Source organism: Podarcis pityusensis, assembly GCF_964106645.2.
Source record: "Podarcis pityusensis genome assembly, chromosome: 13".
NCBI classification, from domain to species: Eukaryota; Metazoa; Chordata; class Lepidosauria; order Squamata; family Lacertidae; genus Podarcis; species Podarcis pityusensis.
The window spans coordinates 49,332,553-49,338,632 of record NC_138038.1 but is presented as its reverse complement, the minus strand read 5'-3'; the positions used below and the strand labels follow the sequence as shown (position 1 = coordinate 49,338,632).

General features: G+C 47.9%; 1 protein-coding gene across 1 annotated transcript in view; it reads left to right on the top strand.

Moving 5' to 3' along the window:
- The first annotated feature begins 3,246 nt into the window (after window positions 1-3,246).
- The window catches only part of AP1G2 (adaptor related protein complex 1 subunit gamma 2), a 29,075-nt gene continuing 26,241 nt past the window's right edge, over window positions 3,247-6,080 (top strand). The window contains 1 exon segment of the mRNA XM_080977480.1: window positions 3,247-3,562. The gene's annotated coding sequence lies outside the window, so the exon portion shown is untranslated.

Below are 6,080 nucleotides of genomic sequence, written 5' to 3'. Positions count from 1 at the left end.
AGAGGGTGAAAGGGAGATTCCTGTTAGCTTCGGAGAAGGGGATACCGTTCGATTCCCATATACAGGAAGTCCCCATATGGAAAAGTGGGCATTTGCTAGGCCATACTAGGAATTGCCCTTTTTTCCCCTTGCAGCAGAATTGTGATAGGCAAAAGGTAGGGTGCCCTGCTGTGTATATGACAGGTGGAGCGTAGCACCTTGGGGTGCCCCTCTGCCACCCCTGCGCGGGGCAAGGGTGGCACGAGGCCAGCGATGGGACAAAAGGGGCGAAAGGAGGATGTCCCGCCCCGAAGGAGGTTTGGAGAATGAAGGGCCTGACCGTGAGGAAAGGGGAGATCTTGCCTTCTAGAGGGTATAAGAGTTGACCCCTATGGGGGCAAAAGTTGTGTGCCTTTGGAAAGAAGTGCAATAGGAGAGACCCTGCAATAAAGGGGCTGAAAAGAGGAAGTCCCGCCTTTTTCAGGGCGCTCAAGAGTGCAATACAGGAAGTCCTGCCTTACTGATGGCAAGGAGAGGCAATTTAAGGGCAAAAGAAAATAAAAAAAATAAAAAAGAGGGCTTTAAAGGGAGTCAGGTGGGGAGGCTCGGTGGGCCCCCCCTGCTGCATCCCTTCATGTTCTGGGTGACTGGGAACCAGAGAGGAGAATCGGTAGATACAGGATGACGACGGAGGTCCTCTAGTGTATTTTTGGGGGTGTCCTCCACAAGGAATCTCCCGCTCAGCCCCTCCCTGGATTCTGCATGAGGAAGCGACTGATCCTTTGCTGCGTGCTGTGTATACTGAGAATGTCTGTATAGCCGACAAAAAAAAAACAGGAAAAAAAATCCCTTCCCTAGAGTTTTCTACCGCCTGCCCCCACCCCGTCTCCTCCAGTGCTTTGCTCCGGCCTTGATCCGAAGACTTCCCTTCCCTACCCTGCCCTCTCTCCCTCTTCTTCCTGGTTTGCCTTTTTGACTGGATATTTCTTATTTCGTGTCTTTGGGATTGACAAAAAAAAAAAACATTAAATAAGTCTTGCAGGAAAAAAAATAATTTAATAAAAATATATTAATAAAAAGCTTGGAAACGGAAGGGTGTTTCATTTAGGGGAGCTATACCATGTGGAGTGATAACAGGAATATATTTTAATTACACACCACTCCTTGCTGCCAAGGAGTGTGGTGGAGTCTCCTTCTTTGGAGGTCTTTAAGCAGAGGCTTGACAACCATATGTCAGGAGTGCTCTGATGGTGTTTCCTGCTTGGCAGGGGGTTGGACTCGATGGCCCTTGTGGTCTCTTCCAACTCTATGATTCTATGATTCACCCCAATCTCATGAGTGGTGTGAGATTCCAGGAGCACCAGGCATGCTTATCAGAGTCCGTGTTTCCTTTTGAAGCACAGCAGAGACTCTGGTGTCTTTATGATACATGGTTTTATTTACACTGGCCTCCAACCTGAACCCCAGGATGCAGGGGCTTCCAGCATTACGCCCCAAGAGGGTCCCCAGAGATCCGTAACGTCATACATGATTTATGCTGTGCTTGCAATGTTCTATTGCTGTTGTTTAGTCGTTTAGTCGTGTCCGACTCTTCGTGACCCCCTGGACCAGAGCACGCCAGGCACTCCTGTCTTCCACTGCCTCCTGCAGTTTGGTCAAACTCATGCTGGTAGCTTCGAGAACACTGTCCAACCATCTCGTCCTCTGTCGTCCCCTTCTCCTTGTGCCCTCCATCTTTCCCAACATCAGGGTCTTTTCCAGGGAGCCTTCTCTTCTCATGAGGTGGCCAAAGTATTGGAGCCTCAGCTTCAGGATCTGTCCTTCTAGTGAGCACTCAGGGTTAATTTCCTTAAGAATGGATGCGTTTGATCTTCTTGCAGTCCATGGGACTCTCAAGAGTCTCCTCCAGCACCATAATTCAAAAGCATCAATTCTTTGGCGATCAGCCTTCTTTATGGTCCAGCTCTCACTTCCATACATCACTACTGGGAAAACCATGGCTTTAACTATACAGACCTTTGTTGGCAAGGTGATGTCTCTGCTTTTTAAGATGCTGTCTAGGTTTGCCATCGCCTTTCTCCCAAGGAGCAGGCGTCTTTTAATTTCGTGACTGCTGTCTCCATCTGCAGTGATCATGGAGCCCAAGAAAGTAAAATCTCTCACTGCCTCCATTTCTTCCCCTTCTATTTGCCAGGAGGCGATTTGCCAGTGGCCATGATCTTCGTTTTTTTGATGTTGAGCTTCAGACCATATTTTGCGCTCTCCTCTTTCACCCTCATTAAAAGGTTCTTTAATTCCTCCTCACTTTCTGCCATCAAGGTTGTGTCATCTGCATGTTCTATTATGTCACTGTTATTTATTGTTAATAAGCCGCTTTGGGATTCATATGAATGGAAAGCAGCATAAAAATTCAATCCATCCATCCATCAAATCAGTGAAACCCACAAGCAGGACCCATGCACAAGAACTCTCCTCTCCTGCAGTTTCCACAGAGGCAGAGCAAAGGCAGCATGACTGGTAACCATCAGTAGCTCCCCCCTCTGTGAATTTGTGCAATCCTCTTATAAAGCCAGCCAGGTTGGAGCCAACACCGCATCAGGTGGGAGTGAGTTCCATAGATTAACTACCGGTATATGCTTCGTGAAGGACTTCCTCGATTCTTTCCTGAATTGCCCAACGTTCAGCTTCAATGGATGTCTGTGAGTCCTAGTGTTATGGGGGGGATGGACTTTTAGCTACCCACTTTCTACATAATATACAGAGTTCTATAAACTTCTATCGCACTTCTTACTCGCCTTTTCCCTCAATGACACAACCCCACACCCGCAAAAGCGGCAGTCTTTCCTCATAGGCGAGTCACTCTATCTCCTTGGATCACTTTGGTTGCTCTTCTGGTTGTTTGGAGAACTTGAACTTTGGTACTCTTTGTTACAACACCTTTATTATTTAAAAGGTACATATTATTATTATTATTATTATTATTATTATTATTATTTATTATTTCTGTACCGCCTTTCATCTGAGGATCGCAGGGCGGTTTGCAATTTGAAAACATAAAAATACACCCTTGTAGTGACAGACCAAAACAATACACGCAACACCATGAAACAGTTTAGAAGGCCAGATGTCTTATTTTCCAAAGGCCTGGGAGGAGAGGAACGCTTTTGCCTGGCGCCTAAAGATATGTAACGAAGGCGCCAAGCGAGCCTCCCTGGGGAGAGCATTCCATATACCCTCTTTCACCCGAAGATGGTATTAAAAAAAATATATATTTGTGGCAAGTTTGGGGATGAAGTCAAACTCGGAAGGTTGCAGCACAACGTGCTGTGGCTGTAGAGACCACAAAATAAGAACAAAAAACCAGAACATTTTGGTTGGACTAGTGGAAGTATAGCCCTAATGCGGATTTTGAGGCAATCCTTCCTATGGGCCAACCTGCCTACTTTTACTCCAGGCTGCTTCCTGCCGCCTATTGCTCCACTCGCTTCAAGATGTGCCAAGGCAGCCAGCTGGGCGCCCTCCGCTCATTCGGCTGAACGGGAGCCCCGGGCCTGGGCCTTGCGGACCCCGGCCCTGCCAAGAGGTAAGCGCACAACAGCCCTGCAGTGTAGCCCGCCGCCAGCATTGCGAGCCCTGAGCTCGGGCGGGGAGGCTTTGCAGCCCCACCTCAAAACCCCATTCCAGGATGTTGCAGCAGCAAAGGCAGCTCGGCCTGACCGTTTCCTCCTCCCCCCCCCGCGCCCCCCCCCCGGTCTGACCCAGAGCTCAGTTGCACGCACAAAACCCCGAGCCGACCCAGGCAGGGAGCCGCCTTCAGACGTGCAGGAGGGGGGCGGAACCCCGAAGAGCCGGAACTATTTATTTCCGCCAAGAAGGTTTCGGGGGCGGGTGGGAATGGGAAAGTCCAATGCACAAATCCCAGGTTTCTCCATGGGAGGGCAGTAGCCGCTTCCGCCAAGGGCCGGCGAAACCGGAAGCCCAGCGGAGGAGTTCCTGTCTAGCGGTTCGCTCCATGTCCGCGGTTGGTGGGAGCGTCGCCGAGGAAGTGGGGGGCGTGGTCTAGTCCTCTAACCTGCTGCGACGCTCTGGCCGCGTCTCTATGGCTGCGCTCATAAAGCCTCATGGAGAAGCACCTGGGCTGCTCATATATAACATTACAGAGAGAAATTATAGAGTCCTGCTGGCTTCTCTCTCTCTCTCTGGCCAGCCGAAGGAGCTGTTCGACAGTGGAACAGACTCGCACAAGAAGTGGTGGGCTGTCCTTCCTTGGATCATACCCTCCAACATTTCTCCGATTAAAATAGGGACGTCCCATTCCTTAATGATTATTTTACTATTTATACTCCACTCATCTTTTTGGGTTGCCCCAGCCACTCTGGACAGCTTCCAATATATTAAAAACCCCCATAAAACATAAGAAAGCTGCAGAGATGGCGCAGGATAGTGCGCACCCCGGAAATGATCTCGTTCAGCTTCTGTTTTCTGGAAGAAGGTACAGGGTTATAAAGACTAGGACAAGTTGCCTGAGAAACAGTTTCTATCCAAATGCGATTTTGGTTTTAAACGCAGTGTAAGTTAGTCTCTATGGGAGTATATTGTATTTAATTATGGGGTATCAAGAGTTTTTAGGGGGTTTAAGCAGGCTGGGATTGCTGGGATAGCAGGCTTGTTGGTTTTTGAATGTCTGATGTAGATTTTTTCAATTTCGTTGTTCTGTATGGGACAATGGCAATAAAGATTATCGTATTGTAAACATTAAAAAAACTTCCCTATACAAGATTGCCTTCAAATGGCTCGGGGGTCAGATCTCCATGCCCTCCAAGATTTCTCCAATGAAAATAGTGATGTCCTAAGGAAAAGCGGGACCAAATCAGAAACCTGGACAATGTCCCTGGAAAATAGGGACGTCCCTGGAAAATAGGGACACTTGGAGGGTCTGTTGGAGGTTTTTAAGCAGAGGTTGGGTGGTCACCTGTCATGGATGCTTTTGCAGAGATTCCTGCATTGCAGGGGGTTGGACTACAATTCTATGATTCTGTGAGCCCTGGAGGGCAGAAGCCAGGAGGCCTGCAACCCACTGAAGGGCCACTGCAAGGCAGGAGAGCAACAGTTTCACCCTTCAGATCCTCTTGACGGCCAAAGGGCTGCTGCTGCTGTGGTGGTGTTTTGCCTCGCAAGGTTCTTGTGACCTTTTTAACAGCTGCACGGCAGGCAGGCTTTCAACAGGGAAGATCCCCCTCTGGGAGCGAGGGAGTGAGGAAATTTAGGCATCTGCCTTTCCGCCTGTTGTGCAGAAGTGGAAGGCCGCTTCTGCTGAGAGTGCAGGTAGCCCAGGAACATTCCACACATCTAAAGCACATTTGACGCACATTTAAAGCACACAATTTCCTGCCCTCACAAAGAATCCTGGGAACTGTAGTGTGCTGACTGTGCTGGGAACTGTATCTCGGTGAGGGGTAAACTACGTTTCCCAGGATTTACCGGGGGAAGCCACGTGGTTTAAATGTGCACTGGGTGTGTTTTTAAAGTGTTGTGGAGCTGCCTGTTGTTAGCAAATCAGAGACTTGCCTAGGGCATTTGAAACATAAGGTTTTGTGCCCATCCAAAGAATGTAAGAATAAACTTGCTGGACCGGACCAAAGGCCTCAGTTTTCCCCCAGTGTCTGATATTCAAAAATATCCTTCCTCTGGAGGGAAAGTCTGCATCTAGCTGTCATGCTAACTGACAGCTTTATCCTCTAAGTATTTGTGAATGTACACCCAGCTAGTTCACATCTGCTTCTTATGCATGGCCAGCTATGCAGGATTTGGATCATATTCTCTAGTCCACCTGTGCCTTTTTAATGGTATATATATAATATTTATAAGTCCCCAACAAACTACAAGCTTTTTAAAAAATAAATTTTAAAAAATCATTAAATATGAACATTAGGTATGGTCTGTTCCCAGACTGGTACTGTTTTGCATATGGAATTCGATCATATACTGGCAAAGTCATGTTGCACAATTAAAGTGGGTTTGGTGGCTCTTGCACAGCAAACTGCTATTTTAAACAAGAAACAAAAACAAACTTCTTGCAGTACGGAAAGCTATGGCAAAAT